The 21237-nt window shown below is 37.4% G+C and overlaps 1 protein-coding gene across 2 annotated transcripts in view; it reads right to left on the bottom strand.

Moving 5' to 3' along the window:
* Window positions 1–6: 6 nt before the first annotated feature.
* LOC108575387 (protein doublesex) overlaps window positions 7–21237 on the bottom strand; it is a 143073-nt gene continuing 121842 nt past the window's right edge. For both annotated transcript variants that reach the window (XM_017938163.1, XM_017938164.1), the window contains exon 6: window positions 7–450. The gene's annotated coding sequence lies outside the window, so the exon portion shown is untranslated. The remainder of the gene's footprint in view (window positions 451–21237) is intronic.

Below are 21237 nucleotides of genomic sequence, written 5' to 3'. Positions count from 1 at the left end.
TTCGTTCTCTTCCTCTCTTCGAAATAGGAAGAAAGTTGCCAATGATTCCGCAATCCAATATCGGCAACCGAACGAAGGAGAGACGACAATCGCTCTCTCCGTGAGGACTCGGACAACGTAGCCTGAAGCTACTAACAAAAAGTAAACGTTCCGGTTAATCGGAAATTTCGTCGTTTCGTGCCACACGAGAGGCGTGCACCGCGGCGATCAGAACATTCGAGGAACGATGACCGCGATGGAGAACGTTACGTGGAGAAGCTTCTTCTTCTCTCTTGTCGTTTACTTCCTTCCAGGTCCTCCTCCTCCTCCTCCTCCTCCTTCCTACTCTTCATTTTCTCTTGCTCCACCTCCTTCTCCTCGTCCTCGCTATATAACACACGGGCGTCGCTTCTCTTTGGATTCTACCTGTTCTTCCAGCCGCTTTACTTCACCGACTGGTTGGTAATCGATCTGAAATCAGAAAAAAGGTTCGCCTGCGGTTAGCGATGTGTTACATTTCGGCGCGCCGGTTGTGGCCCGGCATTCGTCAGAGGAAACACTTTGTGCTCGCCATCCACCGACTACCCTCTGTCCGATCTTTATAAGATCGTCGCTATCTCTATTTACATCTACGTATTAAATTAATAACCGAGATAATTATAACCGTGATATGACGATTATTTTAATTGGCGATTGCCGAAGTTCGATTTCTGTGACCGATTGGATGTATTTCGTGTGGTGGAGATGGCAATGCGCAGAGTGGTATAATTTGTACTTTCTGTGATAAAGTGCAATCAAACGAATCGTTCGCGTAATTTAGACCGACTACAAATTTTTCATTTAATCATTTGCTGAAGTTTCATGCGTCGGGTGAAGCAATAATCGTATAAAAATTTTTCAAGTTTCTTACCGCAATAGCAGCATTACATTCAAATGAAATAAATCAAATTTCTCAGTATCACGGAACACTTCGTTAAAACGAAGTTTTAGGAGGAATTTTAATTAATAGTCACCTATTTAGAATTATTAATTTATTAGAAGTACGTTATGTGGCGGGTAAGTTACTTTTATTGCAGGATGTTGCGAATACAATAGACAGCCGGAAGTGATATAGACTGCGTTGAAAAAGGAAGAAAAACGCGGTATATTCAACAGAGACTATCTCATGCGTATGATAGCTTTTAATTCTGATTCTACGACGATATTTCTTCAAATCGTCACTCACAAACCACCACTATTGTATCACAATCCGAAGAAGAAGAAAAAGAAAGATAAACGAAAAGAAAGGAGAAAGAGGACTAGAAAAAGGTAACAAACAAACAACTATCTCAAGCAAAACGCCGCCATTAAACAATGGTATAGGACCGAAAACGATCGGTAATGGCGCCTATTAACCAGGAAAAGGTAACAGAGCGCCGGGAGGACTGAAACCGCTACCGAAACACCTACAGGAAACGAATTCGAAGGTAACTTAACGACCGTCGTGCCATCTTATCCAACGGATATTAAATCTGCCAGCGAGACATTTCTCATGCGAAAACTTTGCTTCACGAGGGCGGAAACTTACCGCGGAGCGTGATTTTAAGGACGCGACAGATCGACCAGCGGCACTTGGATGAAGAGAAGAGAAGAGAGAAATAAAGGAAGAGAAAAGAAAAGAGAGAAATAGAGGAAGACAAGAATCGTGTCAAAAGGACAACGAGAGTAAAGCACATCCTCGTGAGAATGAAGACAAGGAAAGAAGGAAGAACATGAAGAAAGGGGAGGGAGACAGAAGGAGAAAGAGAAGAAAGGCAAGGGGTTATATTATGCTCGCTAAAGCAATGTTACCAACTCGAGAACTGGCGAACTAGCCGACAGTAAAATCCATTTTATGTCTCCCTCGTAAAGCCAGTCAAATGAAACCTGGACTTAGTTTTCATACGTGCACCCACCCGCCATTCACCCGGCCAGACCAGACCCGGTTTCCTGCTCCGCCGACGTGGCGGAGGGTCGTGGCTGACTTTTTCGGAAGTCTAGACACGCTGGTTCCTCTTCACGGTACACTCCATACCCGCCGAGGACTACGGTTATCTTTCCAGGCGGTTTCGTTTCTTCTCGTCCCTTCCTTCGTCCTTACCACTTCATTTTCGTTCATCAAATGAACGATATGAAAATAAACCAATGCACGCAACCTTTATACAGTAAGAATAAAACACACGTCCACCAGTAACACTAATAAGAGATTGATATACCTACTTCAATTGATACACGTCGATTTTGATACAAATTTTCAGACAGATAGAGAATCCGAAAATATTAGACACGTATTTTTTTTCTTTCTTAGCTGCTAATATTCACGTCAAGGGGGTGAAATCGTCAGTAGAAAACTATTAATTTTGAACGAATTGACATAGAGAAGAAACTTCGCTTTCACTGACGCTTAAAATTTACGGAAGAACGTATTTTTAGCTTTAACCAATTGCCATTTAAATTTATGAAATAATAGGTAATATTAGATTAAATAATAAGAACGTTCGATTATATCTATTTTTTTGTGTGCCGTAAATAAACCACAACGAGTTGTTCATAATTTAAAGGTGTCGTCAAGTTTTTTAACAGAATGAAATCATATAGCATTAACACCCATTTCCATGCAAAGCTTGTATAAAGAAAGAAAGGAAAGCATCAAATAATTTTCTGCCTCGAGGGAGGCATTTTTCATGCGCAACCGAGATAATTACTCGCTTCCAGTGTTTTCTCAACTTAATTAGCATCAAAGCTTCCGTTTTCTATGAAACGTTTTAATTGACTGCGAAACAATTCTTAAACCTCCTTTTCCTCGATAAATCATGCCTTTGTATTTCGTAAAAACACGGAATCACACCTATTGCTTGTAGTTATACGAGGAACAGTATTATTGTAAGATGAAGCGTGAGAAATAATAATAGCATATAAACTGTACAATGAAAAAAAAAATGGTAAGTTGAAAGAATTAAAAACGAAAATATTTTCTGATAATTGAACAACACCCAAGTTCAAGCAACGAAATGAAATATCGAATCTTAACGATTTAACAGGTAATCAGCATGAACTTAAAAAAAAAAATCTTCAGAAAAAAGTAGCAAGACTGTTAATCTTCGTTCTTGCCAATTTTGAGTAAAAAGAAACGCACGTAATTTTTATAATTAGCGTGTACATCAAAGAATTTCTAATCAAAGGCAAAATATTCTTACAATATAAAATCCCAAGGATTATAGTGAAATAGGCACTTTACCATAATGAAATTGCCGTACATTAGGTTAGTGCATACGAAACCCTGTACTATACGTACAATGTAGACATGTAAAACCTAACGATCTAAGAAGCATTTACCGTGAAAAATACTTAATTATCCCAACACGAGCAACTTTGAAATCCTGCGCGCATTCGTGTATATTTTGCTTCTCGTTATATAAAGATACGGCGATATATTAATCCTTAATTTTCCTGCTTTCTGCTTTCGTCCTAGGATATTCTCATCCCGAATGGACAATACACAATGTTTTCAAACGAATCGATCCATGATCAAATTTCGCCTCTTAACCCTTTGACAGTTTATCCCGTGTGAAATTCGGGCAAAGCGTCAAATATTTAACTGTCGAAATTAAAAGAAATGAAAAACTCAATAGAGACTCTTAAGAAGAAAGTTGAAAAGGGACGAGATATTATTGTCGTAACTATAACGCAAGGTTATGTATCCCTTGTTTTAAAAATGATCACAACCGACGTAATTATGAAAAAAAATCCCTGTGAAATATAAATTTTTCTTACCGTCGTTCATAATTTTATTGCACTGTCAAAGGGTTGAACTACGTAAAAAAAGAACAATAAAAATTCTTTATGCTCTTAAACGCTTTGAAAAAACGTCATTTGGACAGCTTTGACATATGTCTCCAGATTTTCTCGAATTCTTCTTATCAGCTGAACGAGACAATTGTTTCACGTGTTCATCCTAAACGAAATATCGTTCGCTGTTCTACAATTTTCAGTCTCGACGAGCAATATTTACACAATGACCGGGTCTCGGCAAGGATCGCCGGTATCCACGAAAATATCGGCAACGACAGAATAGATTAAAGGCCGATGTAAGAAAATCCTGGCGAAGCGAAATCTCGCGCAAGGCACTAAAACTTGGACGCGTCGTAAAACGTGTCTCGTGAACGATACGCCTCGAGGAAAGCATCGCGACGATAAAGACCGACCTCGTATTCATGCAGAATAGACATTCTGGATTTTCGTAGACATTTCGAGTCTTCTCCGCTTCTAAAGGGTCCCGACTTTTAATCGACGTTTCTCTCCCCCCCTCTATTCGATAGGGTCAACCGTGTCCAAGAAAAATGGCCCTTAAAAGCAATCCGTGATCGCGCATAAAGGCGCCGAAAATGAATACGTGGAGGAGCAAGGTACACGTTAACGGCCCTCTTCCGTTTAATAATCCTGCAGTCCTTCCAGGAAGCTTTATGAATCCAGAAAATCACGCGGCATTCTCGAGAATCGGGCCCAATATGGTGCATCGTAAAAAATATAAATTCGACACACATGGTACTATATATGGAAACTTGTTTCCTGCGGTTTTTGTGAAGTTTTCCGAAATTCACCAAGTCTTCCCAAAGGTAGATAATAAGAGAAGTTATCAAAGAGTTGGTTATCATAAAAATACAGTTTGCATCGCCTTTTTGTTACACTCGAAATTTTCTTTCAACATTTTGCCTGGACAATTAAGTACATTGTTCGACTAATTCTACAATCTTCCAGAATTTTTAACGGAAGCAGCTACAAAGTTTAACGAAACGATCGATTTCTATTAATTAAGATTCAGCTATAAACTTTCTTACAAGTTACTCAGAAAATTTGACAAAGTTTCAACATTTTTCCATATTTTGATAAACATTTTCTTGCAAACGAAAAAATTCAGCAACCCACATATGCAACAAAAAGTAACAATTAAAAAAGCTTCGTAAATTGGCAATCTTCAATTTTTGCCTCGCTAAAAGTATCAATAAAAATGGAATACCTATTGTACCCCACATTTTCAATTGTAATTTCATTAATTTCCAGACGATTACAATTCCACGGAGAAAAGAGGTCGAATAAAGATCGTCGAAGTTCGATAGTATAGAACGAAAGGAGAATTCGCGTTTTCCTAGGAAGCAAGCGCGGTAAATTTCCCAAAGGGGCGAGGAGTGAACGATCAGAGAAGAGAAAAAGGAACTAAGGGCTGGTTAATGGAACTCGTAACGCTTATGCGTGACGACCCCATCAAATGCCGCACATATTTAACCCATCGACGTGGATCGAAATATTATTTCCAGCCATAAACGAACCGCCCAAATGATCGTCTGTTACTTTGACACCGGTTTCGAAACACGAGAGAGGATCAACGGTATTATTTCTCCGGTTATATTATAGTTCCAGGAATACATGTGCTTGCAGCAAACTTTGCGTCCTATTCTCAACCACAAACTGGTGGCGTAGTTTTATGATTCGTTTTCACGACTTTCCAACACCGCGAGACACCGCGTGATCCCTTTTCCTCCCTTTTTCTCCGCCCGTTCTGCATCTTTGCTCTTGTTCTTAGCGCGGTGAAATTTATCAAACATTATTTCTTTCTTCGACGATACTTCTTTCATCTTTTTCGACCGTTTCACGCTTCGTTCGCCACTTTTTGGCTCCCTTTGTTACTCACTTTCGATACTTTCGAAGCGGTTTTTTTTATTAAGACGCGCAAAGCATTAATTTCATTGTGATTTCAAATTCGAATTACTCGGCGTAACTAATAACAGAGAACAGTGATTTTGTTAGAATTTACTCGCGAATTTATTTTAACAACGCTAATGATTTACAGATAAGCGCGAAATTTATAGTAAGAATATAAATTCAACGTTGAATTAAAACACTTCTTTTATAATATCTACTTCATTTCTTAAACGCTCATTTCCATAATATTAAAACCCGAACTGCTTTTAAGCGTTATTTCCAATGGAACGCTTCTCATATATAAGGTGTGCCGTGTAATTCTCATCTCTAGCTATGGTAGTACGAGAACATTTTTATACACAATTCAAATGATCTCAAAGGGTGAATAAAATGGAAGGAAATTTTTTTTGATGGAAGAAATGACAAAAAATGAAAGGAAATGCACGCCAATTTCTGCTGCAACATACAGCAGAAACCAAAATACATTATTTAATCCTTTGAAACCGTTTAGAATACGTCTAAAAATTTTCTCCTACCATCATAGCTATAAAAGATAATTAGGTGGTCCGTTTTACAAGGATCACATATTCCTCTAAACTATCATACAACATATTTAAAGTACCATTTCCAGAGAACACAGCAACAATGAAAAAATTCCTCTTGAAATAATATAAGAATTTCGACCAGTTTTACACGAGCCACCCGGTATATCCACCAGCGCAAGAACGTTTCTTTGCAAATATCTTAATCTCCATCTCTCCGACTGCAAATAAATTCGCGAAAAGATACAATCTTACTCAATAGGAAATTCAACATATCTGCAATATCGTAAATCGGCAGACTTTTTAATTTGCGCCCCATTACTTTGTCGCAATAAGTCGATAACGCGGACGAAAAGAGAACGTGCCTGTCGGTCGGTCGGTGCAGAAAGGATTTTTTGACGGATTCATCGGGCCGGTATAAGAAGGACACAACGATGAGCATATCGATCTAAAATGGAAAAGCGAAGGCGCACACCGGCCATCTCGAGGGGTTTTAACTTCGGATCCAGACCGTAATTACAAAGTCGTAAAAGCTGGATCGATGTCTGCGGGTTAGGAAGAAACAGCTAAGCCATGAGAAACGTCGAAAGATGATCGGACGAAGACAGAAGCATCGGAAGGTAGAAGATGCAGCAAAGGATGACTGTAAGCATGCACCGCTTCACAGTTCATGTTCCATTCTTTCGAAACGGCCTTCTTCTCTCGATTGACCATGGGGTGCCTCATAAAAGTATGATTTACAACTGTGCTGCCTCGCAATCTCCTTACCCGACGTGATATCTCAGCCAACACAGTCCCCCCCCTCCATCCTTCTGTTCGACCAGGTTTCGAAATTTCAGCGAAACGAAATTTCACCGTCCCCTACATACAATTTACCAATAACACCGGTTCAGGACACGAAAACGGAGATATTAATCATCTCAACGTTTAATTAGTTTGTATCGAAGAAGTTCTTACCGACGCATGTTTCGCGGGATTTGCATTATCGACAGGACACACGCGGTACGTTGAGAAATTTACGAATTCAGAGGACTGAAAGTTTGGCGAAAGTACGATTTCTTCTTCTTTTTTTTTTTTTGCATTTTACCGTGCAAAATTTCAACCTTCCTGTAACATTTTGAATAATACGATTTACCGTGATTAACGTGTCGCGTGTTCGGTATAATTATACGTGCATTTTAAATCGTTATGAAAGCAAAAAGAAGGTAATTTCCTTATACATATGCAGCTGCTATTAGGTCATCCTGAAAGTTTTCGCAGCTATAAGCGGTTCGCTAAGAAAAAAACGCAACTCCGCTGAAACTGATCAGTTTTATTCCAAATAATTTCCATAATGTTCCGTACACGTTTGTTAACGTGCCGCGCGCATAAAAATTCGAATCTCTATTTAATACCGCGTGAATTTTCAGGACGGTCTAACATTATGTCGTTTTATCGCCGATCGAAGTCTTCGTACCGCGACTACTTGTCACCGGAAGAATTAAACTGTCCTCCGTTAATTTTCTAGAACACCGTTCAACGATAGGATAAAACGCCGTCAATTTTAATAATATTAACATACACGCTCGCGGAAACGCCGGATTAACGGGTATTGTTGATAAGGTTGTAACGTCAATTTTCACCACAGTCCTTTATCCATACTGTATATTTCGTACTGACAAGTTAACGACACCTCGGAGTAACGTACAAGCATGCAAATTGACTTCACTTTTGTCGGAGAAAGACGACGCTATTTAGATAATCGAATATTCGTTTAAACGTTATTTCAGGCAATCAAGATTCTCTATCGTATTTGTACAATCACTGTGCACGCGGCCAGTTGCCGGGAACGGGGCCGAGTTATCCGTGTTATTTGCAGCATCCGACGATGCTGCCTTTCATTATGCCATAAAAATATTCACAACGGCGCGCGCGCCTTCCTCGGTTACTTCCACCGTTTTCCATTTTATTTCAGCAATTCCGTACTCGAAGCTTTATCTAAACACCCAAGGTCCAAAGTCTTCTTAGCGACCGGGCTATTAAGGAAGACGCGAGCAATCGCGTGTAATTTCCAGTGGAATTAATTGGTCGAGAGTAACCGAGTGCACGATAGGAGCTAATCAGCCATCCGCATCAAACAGGGAGGCTCCTCCTTCTCCGTGACCGTTCCAAAATCGTGTGCAAAAATTAATCGCTTCCTCGTCTTATTTCGTGTTCTGCACATTCGACGCGTGGTACGACATATTTTTTAACCCTTGCGCGGAGTTTGAGAAGTTTACAAGCGAATTTCGGGCGAATTGAAGCAATATTATGCAGGGTGTTCGAGATTTGAACGAACAAACGTTGTCGGTATATCGTATGGGTCGACATGAGAGAAAAATGTTGCACGAAGCTTCGTTAAAAAGTTATGACAATAATAGGAAAGCGAGTCCTAATATAGAAGTGGATGAGTAACATTTACGTTTACTCTGTTTATGCAAGAACTAATACTTTGTCTCAAACTGTCCACCGTTTTTGGCAATGCAAGGAATAAAACAAAATAATAACGAAATTCGCAGAGTACTAATGTCAATTACAAAAAATGAGTATAAAATAAAACTCACGAGGGAACATATCCAAGTGATAATATCACCGATATTGATGAAACTTTGGTGATGAAAAAATTATTTGACACTTTTTTTGGGGGGTGAAAATCGCCCTCAGTCAGTTTTAATGGAAAATGCAGGAAATTATCCTGTACTTTACGAGAGCAGTAATTAGGAATATAAAAAGAGCAATAGGTCTATTAAATTATATAGAGAAAAGAAAAAGTATGGTACGTAAAAAATTCTCGAAATATATAATTCATGGTTAGGGTTACGCGTGTCGCATTATCGGAATTCTACCGTATATTTCGAAGCTGTTTCGAACATAAAGAATAACGAGTTGCACCAGTCTTTAGAAGACTTTGAAGTGAACTCATAATATTACAAAAAACAAAAGACCATATAATATATAAAAAATCATCGAACCCACTTACTACATAATTACAAATTAACCCATAAATTCCATAAGTGTGCATGAAAAATATAATTGACTTCCATTATAAAAAGAAGAAAAATCCTACAAGTTTCAGTCCAAATGATACGTTCAATAACAGAGTAAAAAAAAGGAATTTGTGACTGAATTTCAAGTTAAATTGACCCAATTTCCATACAAGGGTTAGAAGAGGTTTAATTCAGAATTGAAAAGATATAATCAGAGTGATCAGAGCAAGGTTGAAAACGAACGGAAGAACGAATCGTTTCTGGACAAAGACTTCCATTCGATGAATGATGTAGGCAGATCTCAGGACGAGTGGAAACTGCTCGAGAAGTCGTAAAGGGTGTTCTAAAGGGAAGAAGAGACATCCAAGCACGTAGCTAAAATGGAAACGGCCACGGTGGTTGCGGAACCGGTGGGTGGAAGTTTATAGTCTGCCGGTAAGTACTTCGCGGATTCTCGCGTCTACCCTGTACACGTCCCTCCTCCTCCATAACGGGGTGGGAGAACTATAAAATCAACGCGAATGCTTTAAATAATGCCGATCTGGCATGTACCTTGATCCATGGGTAATTCAGGCCGGAAATTGAACTCTGTTGGTAACGTGTTCCGTTTCATTCACGTGAAACAATGCATGTTGTTAGGAAAATGGACATTCTAATTGTTACTCAATTTTTAGAATTTCATTCGTATTGTGCATTCTACAATTCTCATTCCGACATAAAATCAATTAACAATTTTAGGACCGAAACAAATGATTAGTGTATAACTTTTTATAAATAAAATGAATTTAATCAATTTTGTTCGATGATCTTAAACACTTTGGCTTTCGAGCGGTTCCCATGTACCTACTAGGAATTAATTAACACTAGAAGGGCCAACCGGGTCAAAATTGACCCATTAACAACTTCCCAGAAAAAGTAAATTTTCGATACTGATAACTTTCCGACTTTATTGTCTACATTGCATCGATACGAATCTAATTTTCCAATCACATTTCAGTCACACAAAAATTTACTCTCACAAAGCCTCTAACGGGTCCATTTTGTCCCCAAAAGCTCATTCGACACCATCGCTATCTGTAGCTGAAAACAAAAGCCACAAGTCCCATCCAATATTCCACAGGATTCAAACAGCAATCCAGCAACGATACAAACAACAGAGGCCACGAGACCAATCGACCACCAGAATTTCCCAGTTTTCCCTCGAGGTACGTTACATACACTGTACCATACAACTCACGTGTTCTCGTCGACTCCCGAACGCACGAGAACCTCGAGAAAAGAGGACGAAGAACACAGAGGGAAGGACGAAAATCGGGGCGATTCCTCGAACGTGAGTGGCCCATTCTTTTCGTTCGGTCATGGAACTCGATTATCGTCCACGAGGAGAGATCGGTAGGAGGCGGGGCTCTTTTCATTAACGAGACACGTATCCTGGGTGGACCTCGGTGACTTTAGCTTAGCAGAAGGTAGGCGCTCGACAGACGTCGTATTTCATAGAAGCCCGACTGTATTTTCGCGCGTATGACTTTAACTGTCGATGCGGACTTCGCTTGTATTTCTTCTCAAGTTTTACTGGCGCTAGGTCGACCGCTCTGAGCCGTAAACGTCAGTCCCCGCTAAAGCCCCGCAACGCCTGCTTGTCAGGTTCCTTCTTCAACCTCCTCCGTTGCTCTCGCCAACCCACCGCCTTATACATATACCGAACGTTGCTTGCTTGCTGCAAAGTCGCCGGTCGGAGGAATCGTCCAGGCGGTTCCAACGGCCTCTCTTCTCGTGGCCACAGGCTAAACGAAACGGGCTCCTCTCTCGTCCTCGAATCTCACGGGGGCTGAAACTTGGTCGTGGTGAACGTCGTAGCGTTACATGTTGCGCGATTCGTCTCGCGTATACCGGTGTCGACGAATCACCTTGCGTTCCGCTGGAAATCACCGTGAGCAATGGGACGTGAGAAACTGTAGGAATCGATCGGATACCTACTTCTCCCGAGATTTTTTTAGCAGTGTACCACCACCGCATCCGCGTCGGCTGACAGGTTCTTTGTGCCGAAAGAAAAACAGCACACGGGAGTAAAACGATTCCCCTTCTTCTTTTTTTTTTTCCGAGTATTACATATATCATTCGATGTATGCCAGACGTCTTGAGAAAAGATACGTGATAAATCTTGTCCACGTGTGAATTTGATTTTGCGATGTTTCGTGGTTGCAGGGAAATATCCGTGTATCTTTGGAGAAAGTTTTATTTTGGGACTTTTGTGCTGAAAAATTGGGTAACTGTTTTGCATATTGTCGGATGTTAAATTGATTTATTTGAGTAGTTTTGGAAAGTATATGCAAGGGTGGTGTGTAACTGTTGGGTGTTTGTGTATTCGTTTCTTTTTATTAGACATAATGCAACAGTTTTATTGTTTATTTGAGATATTTGGTTAATTTGATTTAAGTATTTCTGGAAAATATGCAAGGGCGTCGTGCAACTATTAAATTGTTGCAGATGAAATTAGTGGGCTGTTGATAAAATTTTTAATATGTGTAGTTTTAGTGAAAATATAAAATTTATTAAACGAAATATTACCTATTTATTTAGGATTTTTTAAAAAAGAAAATTTAATAATTTATTTTCGTTCGACTAAAAAGTGATCGGTAGAATTTGATTTTGATCTATGGTTAACTTTCAATAAAATAATTGACGAATTTGTCCCAGCTTCGAGCTTCAAATTGATGTATCTACAATATGTTAAAAATTAAAATAAAAAATTTTCTTTATAGAGAATAGTATAAAGTAACGAATGACTTTTGTATGAAATCTTAATTAATAAGAAACGATGGTCACGCGAATGGAAATCAATATATCATGAAAGATTCACGAGTGTTGAGGACGACATCGAAAACGTGATAAGAGGAGAAATACGTGTGAAAAAATGGAATGTTCTTTAACAGTTCTATAAACGTTGTGCAGAAGCATGTAATTGAAATATATTTCAAAGAAAGTACGGTGAGAATGGCAACAGATTCTTCTTTCTAGTGTAATAAAAGGGTTCCGAGATCTTTTTGAATTTATTACGACGGTAATAACTGTGTAACAATAAAATATTCAGTAGTTCACGAGCGCATTTGACAACTAGTAGATACCCTCTTTTGTCTTCAGCGACAAACATAAATAATATGTGTGTAGGTGTATCTAAATGTGCCGTTTGACATTTTAAGTAAAGCCAAATGTATCGGTTGACGATAACCGACGCGTCGTAAATGAAAATTCAGTGTCAGTGTCAGATCGACGCAATGGCAAAGGTATTAAAAATATTATGGAATAAAATTCAAATTAGTACTTTTTTTATTTTGAAAATAAATTATCGTGTGGTAAAGTGGAGTGGACAGTAAAGAATTTAATTGGTGGAATTTACCAAACATCCTCTAATTGACAAGTAAATGAAGATGTCGGTGAGATTTATGCAGTTAGAGGTGAATGAAGTGAATGTTGAGTATAATGGATAATGTTTTGAAGAATTATTTACGAATTTATTTCGAATATTGAATAAGAGTTACTGAAAATAAGAATTATTTCGAATATTAAATAAAAATTACTTCGACTATCGAATAAGAACGATTAAAAATAATTCTAATTTTTATTAATAAAAGTAGTATTAAACATTCCTCCTTCGAATACAGCAAAACTTAGATAAGGGTAGCAAAAACTAACCGCACACATTTCCCCATACCTAACGATATCTTTTCATCATACAAATCATACGATTATTATTAACACTCAAATATGTCTACCTAAAGTTTCATTCCGTACAGTAGATAACCACCCAAGTACAATCATCGCCACAATTAAAAATTGTCAATTAGTTGGATAACTTGGAAATCACAACAGGTTCTCTGGTTCCTGAAAACCGAAAGTTTCCGAGAAATTTAGCTTCCATCGAACGAGCGTTTCGGGGCGCTTGAACCGAAGAGGCGGTTTTAGGGTCGACCGGAAGACGTTGGTACCCGTAACTCGAAGTCTCGAAGCTTCATTAAGGATGCAATATAACGTGGTTTTTGTCGAGCAAACGAAGGGAGCTAGCTACGCGCGAGAGAGCGGTCGGTCGCTTTTAAAAAAGTTACGACGAGGTTTTATGGGGGTTTAATTGTAACCCGCGACTGTGGTTAGAAAGTAGTAAAACTCCTTTTGCTATCGGAGTCCGGCCTGTTACACTCCTTAACGGTCCCTGTATCTTGGCTTACGTACGTGGAAGATACAAACGATGATGATGAGGATGAAGAAGAACCGGCGCCGGCTCACGCACTTTGCTGCTGTTAATTATTGCTTTGTCTTGGGAATTGCGCTTCCATTCTTAGAGAATAGGGCCGATGATCGCCGTCAAGGCCGACTTACATACGAGTCGAGTTCAATTATCAAATTTACCTTCTGTCGCTCGTTTTTCATCCTTTTCCCAACAGAGACTACTAACTACTATTCTAACCTGACTTCCTCGAGATTTCTTTACGAAGGTTCAGAGTTATTCTAAACTTTATGCTGTTATCAATATTCTTTATTATGCGTATCGAGCAATATTAATTAGAACGTATTTAATTTCAAATATGTGTAAAATTTCTACGCTAAAATTTAGTGTAGCGTTAAACTATATTTAATGTAATTTTTTTTAAATATAATTCATTATTGCATATATTCATTATTTGCACTGAATCCTTTGCAATTCAGGATACAAAAATGTTGATATTAAATAGTCGAAAGTATTAATTACGTTTTGTAATGAGTTTAACTATAACTTTATCTAACGTAAGAATAGTTATTTAAGTGATTAAATGATTAATATTTAATTTTTCTGTTTAAACAAATAATATTGTACAATATTCAGAAGTGTGATATTAAAAGGTAAAGTAAAAAGTATTTTCAAAAAATATACACAAGGTAATTAATCGTACGTGATTTACTGTATCAGTCTTTTCAGAACGCTAATTTAATCGTTTCCATTCCCTCGATAATTTAAAACTAATTTTTATTGCACCTGTAAATTATATATCAATAGCCCCTGACAAGAAATACAATTAAGATTTTTGCTTTTCGAAGTAGAACAGCCCAGCAGGTTCCCATTTCATAGCTCGTTAAATGAAATGTTCTGAGAGCTTCGCGTTTTTAATTAGAGAAATATTATGGTGTACAGTTTAGCTATAAATTTTCGCAAAAAATTTCCACTTTATAAATATACAAATATTCCTCCAATCTTCTTCCAGTGTTATACAGAAGATAATTATACGAAAGACTGTTTCGTTTCAAAATTGTGAAATTTCGATCTCTCAAAAGTTCAACTTTGTTTCCTGAAATTTTCGAGTTAAAGCACTTCTCTCGCGAATTTTCAATCTTTTTTTCAGACTAAAATGGAAAATTTAGTAATTTATAGACCATTTTTTTTTTTTCAAAATTGTGAATTTTCAATCTTTTTCTCAGACCAGAATGGAAAATTTAGTAATTTATAGAAGACAATTTCTTTTCAATTGTGAAATTTTAATCCCTCAAAGTTCAGCTTTGTTTCCCACAATTTTCCAGTGAAGCATTTCTCTCGCGAATTTTCAATCTCTTTTCCAATCGAAATAGAAAGTTTAATATTCTGGTAAAACGATTTTACGCGATGTTTTGCGTGAGAAAATTTAACACACCGAATGAAAAATCGATTTTAGGATACTTAAAGATCGCAACAAATGTTCTGCTAACGCGGAGCCGTATTCATCAGGGATCGAGACATAAATCTCCGCGTTTTTATGTTTCGCATATGCAAAAATAGGCGCCCACAAGCCCACTGTTACCTCGTAATATATACACAGAACGATTAGATCTTTACTGTCGCACATTTATAGTCGTGACATACATATATAAGGCTGTCTTGTCCGCCATAGCACCATACGATCGCCCCTCAACATGTTCTTGCAGGACATTTTCTACACGTCCAGCAGTAAAATACTAAGCAACGCGTGTTTAAATTGTAGGAGAGAATTTATATATATAATAAAATGTTTCTCGGCAGAAACTGACGTTATTGCTCCATTTTCTGCTACCATTTATTGCTTTCTATTCTTTACTACTCAATATTTCCAGGAGAATTTACCGCCAATCTCTTGGTAACCAAGGAAAGTTTCGCGAATAGAGCGTTTATAGAATGAAAAACGATTTCGAGAATGAAAAATTGGCTAATATTGTTAATATTAACACTTTACACTTATTTAACATCAAAATCATCGGTATTAATCATATTTCTCAACATATACCGATAAATTTAATATGTTTGCAAGTAAATATTGGCCAAATTTTTAGAATATCGTTTCACTGATTAATTTAAATTGCTTATTTGTAATATAATTTTTCGACATTTAGAAACACTGAAACATATAAGAAATTAACGTGTAATTGGTACACATTAATCCCTTCGCTATAAAAAAAAAACCAGTATGCTCTCAATACACAGCAAAACAATTTTTTAAATAATGTTTACTTGCTGTAATAGTCATTTCAAATAAGATTCTTCAATGAAACTTATTTTGCCCTTTAAACAGCAATGAAAGACTTATTATATCGAACAGTTCAATTCTGTTCTACTATCCAACTAAAAATTACCCAACATTTAAGAAAAATATAAGAAACTAATTTTACATATGTGCCTTCTGTTCCTTAAAATTATATTAAAACTGAATTCTCAAAATTAGAAAATCTTTTAACCCTTTCTACAGGCAAAGCTTCAAGTATAATTACTGTTTACTTTCGACCTTAGGCAGAAACGAAGAGATCTAAAGAAAATAGTGTATATAATAATTTAAAACAAATTTCTAACATAAACAGTAATGCAGTTCACGCTCTGCAAGTGTCTTTCTCAGGCTAAACTGTGAAAGTATTAAAGAAACAGGAAAACAATTAGGTATCCTACGTACGAAAAACAGAGGATCAACGGAGGATCTATTTTGAGATTTTTGTCATTCTTAACCTCTTCAGGGACGATTCTTCCAAAGTTAGAAAAGAATAGTAAGTAAAAAAGTAATCGATAGCAATTAAACTATTTTCCTTGTTGACAGATTATATTTTTCATATTTTCTCTATCAGAAATACTGAAATTTTCGGGAAAACAAAGCATACACATTCGCGTCAGTATCCCTGAACAAGTTAAGAAAGCATTTCTAAAAAGGCTGTCTTTTAAAGAAAGTTCGTCCATAGGGATGATTCTTTCCTCCGCGCCCCAAAGACGTTCAAAGCGTTTACGGGTGCGGCAGAGTCCCGCGACTTCCGGTACGTTCTCCCAGGATCATACTTGTTCCTTGAGCCGCGGGACGATTTCGACATAGCTAGTGTCTGTCACATAAACTCCGCTGGTTTACTACGGTCGGAGTAAAATAAGTTGGAGACGGGGTTCGCCTCACTTACGACTCTGCAACGAACGTGAAGCGTTCAGAAAAGAGCTAGAGAAAAGAACGGGGAAGAGAAGACGGGCGCAAAGGAGGCAAAGCACGATGAAAAGGGAGGGAAAAAAATATCGCGAGCTGTAAAGTGAACCGCATTTATGACCGTCGTTAAATTCGTTCTAAGCGACCTGTCTCTGATTACATTGATGCTGCTCTCTGCTGTGGAAAACTCTCGAGCCGATGCACTGGCCAATTTACCTGAATACCTCGATCACCTGGTTTTTGTTTTGTTTTGTTTGTTCTTTTCAGGTGCAGAAGCTCCTTTTTTTTTTTTTTATTTGTTCTTCGAGTGTAGTTGAGAAAACGTTTCTTTGTAACGAGAGTTTATGGATGGTGAATTTAACGAGGTTACTGCTGGGAAAAATAAAAGAACAGTATGGAGACGATATACAGGGTGATCTAGAGGGAAATTGAAAAATTAAAATAAAAATTGTTTAATAGTTTAATAGAATAGAAAAATATCTGACTGGTAGTAGCATATAAGGTGGGAATTGTAAAAATTGCTTGACACTCTAAGTTACATTTTCCAATTTTTAACTGAATTTTCAACACCTCTGTGTAACCCATCTCACCTTCCTTTAATATAAATTGCACTACTTATTGTGTAACTTAAAAATCAGAATTTCTTCATTGATTCGTGTTGATTTAAAAGAAGACATTTTGGCAAAAAAGCGTAACTAATTGTTAAACGCAAACTCTCGTACACTATACACTGTATCTTACTTTATATTATTAGGTGAGAATATTAAGTCCTAAAGTATCCTAACTACCCCATTTTGTCCAACTTTTCCTTATACTCCTTTACATCCCGAAACATATTTCAAACATCCTTCCAAATTCAACCATACTGCACTTAATAAGTGACGTTAGAAGAATTGACACGCATACGCTATAATTACTTCAAACATTTGCATTAAAAAAAAAAAACGCAAGCTCCTCTGCATTACCGAATCTGTTTTCGATGGTGAAAAAAAATCGAAGCTCCTTAAAAACAAAATCGCAAAAAACTCACAGAGGATATAAAAAAAGGCCGCTTAAGGCAGTAAATAATAATCGATAACGGGAAAATTGTTGCGCGTCTCAAACGATTCTATTCGCTCAAGTAAAAGAGATTTACTACCGATGATGGTCGTAAAGCTCTTTTAATCATCTTTCGTTTCAATTCCCTACCATTCCTTACCCTTTGTCATTCTTGTATTTTTAGACTGTTTTACGAGCGGCATTGCAGCACGATGTGGTTACCTGTTAGAGGTGGGCAATGCCACCAGAAAATGGATATGGTCGATAAAACCGAATTTCGCGTCCTTTCAAGTCGATGGCGCCACGAAGAAATCGTTTCCTTCTTTTTCTTACCACGTTCTGCTTCTACTTTAGGTCATCATAATAACACGATAGTCTAACAATTTTTTTTTTACCGAAATTCAATCGAACTGCTACAAGACAAACAGGTAGACAAATGTAAAAAAATTCGTAAATTGGTGTATCATGTGAGGGGAATGGACTTTGTAAGCAAAAAATGGCGACGAAGGTCGAGAATAGCTTTTGCCGAAGGCTAATAGTGATAACACCGAAATCTTGAGGTTCCTTAATGCATTGTTTTGTTTATTGCAAAACATAACAGGGAAGTACGAATGAAAAAAGAAATACAGCGAGTAATAAAAGAAGGGGAGGTCTGGTAATTAATTTTGTAGCGAAGATTATGTGAGATTTTTAATCAAAAATAAATTTCGAAATAACTGAAGAACGATCGAAAATTTATCATTCTGTGATTTTATAAATTTGCAAGGAAATTGTGTAAGAAATTGAGCACTCTGAACCTTTGTTGAAGTATTACGATGAACTGCAAGTATTTTATAAACAATAAGGATAGAATATTTCTTATAGTAGATAATTTATATCTCGATTATGTATAGTGCAATGCTGGTTAATTTCTATTTCAGAATCTGAATTCAAAGAAGAAATTTGTATCAATGTATTTTAAATTATTTCACAATACTAAATTCAAGTTTATTTCAGAATCTCAATTCAAACGAGAGATCTGTATCGATGTGTCTTAAACGATGAAACAGATTCATTTCTTCGGGGAACCGAACAATCTTTCTACCATTTCTTCCTTGTTCCATAGCAAACTTCAGCCGTTTAATTAACTTCCCTGTATAGCTATGGTGGTACGAGAAAATTTTTATACGTCAATTAAATGATTTCAAAGGGTGAATAAAATTTTTAAAAATTTCACATTTTAGTAAAAATTTTAGGATCCAAGATCATTTTAATGTCACATTATTATGCACATCGTTATCTGCTATAAACCTAGAAAAAAAGAAAAAAAAATGAAATTTCTTGTTCAATGACTTCGAAACAATTTAAATTATGCGCAAAAAATGTTCTCGTACCGCCACAGCTATACACAGAAGACAATTATACGGTCTGTTTAACGCGGACCACCCTGTATTCAAAAACCAAACACCTTAAACGCACAAACACGCTAAAAAGTAACACCGTTATTTATTAAGCCCACTTAGTCATTAAACTTTATTGCACCGAAATTCTCCATCAACAAGCAGTTTCTAAAATATACGTTCAAAAGCAAAACTCGATCTTCTCCTTTCTAACTGCTTCTCCTTCTAATAACATTTACAAATTGGCTCCTCCATTCACAAAACGTTAAAGAATCCGCAGCACCAAACAGACCGGCTCTATAAATAGATTTTCCATGGAAGATGAACAGGGAAAAGCTTGCTCTATATCCGACGTTATCAACAGAGCACCAGCAACACGTTAAAGAAACCTGCTTTGGTTCAACTCTCGGCTAGGATATGCGCACGAGGAGTTTTCCTTTTGCCTTGGACTTCTCCTCGACTTCTTCTTCTTCTTCCTCCTTTGCCTAGACAGAGGAAAAGTCCGGCTACATCCTTTATAGCCACGGATTTATTGACTCTGTTCCCTCTTTAAACAAAGCATCAATGTCGTCTATAAACGAGATGAGATTGACCTATCGCATCTCTCCGCGGAATCTTTCAGTAGAGTAGGGTCGTTAGAGCTTTAAACTTGGCCACAGTCCAACGATGCCCTCTCGTCTGGCGGACATGATTCACCGTTTCTATGGTGGACACGACGAGGACATGGTCCCTGAAGCGTTTAACGCGACTCCTTTTGCAATTTCACCGTGCAACAACACAAGTCGCCAAGATTCACGAGCCAAGTGCAGACACCTTCATTTTGTTGCATGCGAAACTTTCTTACCGTCTGAGAGATTTGAATTCCACGTACAGTCTTATTATAACATTATGATACTGCTGTTGTTCAAACCTTTAGCCCTAACCATTCTTTAACACTTTGTCCAAGTACAATTTTTTTTTTCAATTATTTTCTCTCGCTTTCCATATCGCGTTATCCGTTTGATTATGGCAAAGAAGAAACTTAGTTCTGTAGGCTTAGGAAGAAATTTAAAAAAATAATTGATTTTGTATGGTACATGAAGGTTGTTGCAAATTAAATTACCGAGGCATTGATGAGGCTTTCAACGTCTGTAGTTTTAGCAAAACTAATATTTATTAATCGAGGCATGATACATACTTTGACGATTTGAACTCTGCATTTCTGAATACCACGAAAGAAGAAAACTCTGCATTTCGAAAAACAAGGAAGGAAGAAAACTCTGCATTTCTAAATGCAAGAAAGTCTTCGAAAGCCTTTTTTATTTCAGTCTCGTTACTAAACTTCTTTCCAACTAAAATATGGTCTCTCGAAGTTAACGTAAATTGAATTTCGTAACGGTATTGTAGACCTTTGCAAAGTTTAACTTCACTTATGGTTTTTGAAAATTTCAATATTTTTCTTTAAGAAGCCTTAGATATGAATTTTTATGAAATAAAGCGTAAGCACTAAGTAACCTCAGAAATGAATTGCCACAACACTCACAGTCAATATACCAAATGCGGCCAAAAGTACAATAAAAAGAGCAGGTAATTCCTCGTGCAAAAATAAACAATAAATATAGAATAAAATTCGTTCATTCGGGTCATAGTTTTCGAGAAAATCAAGTTTGAAAATACATAACGCACTCAGTATAAAAAAAAAAAAAGAAATCTTCCACGATCCATTTTCTTCCGTCCAATTTTCAATGTATCTTAAATTACTTTTACTCATTTCTTCCGATAATCGAACAATCTTTCCATCCCACGTCGAACTTTCTATTCCATTTCTTCCGCGACATATTCAAGAACCGATAAATAACGTCGCGTTACAAACTTCCATTATCGCAAACACACATTCTACGGGGATAATTAACGACACAGACGAACGATACGATTTCGGTTGCATTGTGAAGAAAGATTTCTCCCAGATGTTGTTTAACGATCGAAAACGATCGGGCGAAAAATCCAAACAAAGCGAACCAGTAGGGTGGCCAACAAGACTCGTAAATTCGGTTCTTTATGGTGTTGTCATCGTAAAAGACGAGGCTGCACCTTCCAAGCTCCTGCGTATAGCGAAGCTTCTCTCATTCGGAGCGGCCCCGCTTTGATGAAGTTGGTCGTGGCGGCGGCG

Source organism: Habropoda laboriosa, unplaced genomic scaffold, assembly GCF_001263275.1.
Source record: "Habropoda laboriosa isolate 0110345459 unplaced genomic scaffold, ASM126327v1 scaffold143, whole genome shotgun sequence".
Lineage (NCBI taxonomy): Eukaryota > Metazoa > Arthropoda > Insecta > Hymenoptera > Apidae > Habropoda > Habropoda laboriosa.
Note: the sequence above shows the minus strand (reverse complement) of the source record. Positions and strands in the feature narration are given on the sequence as shown.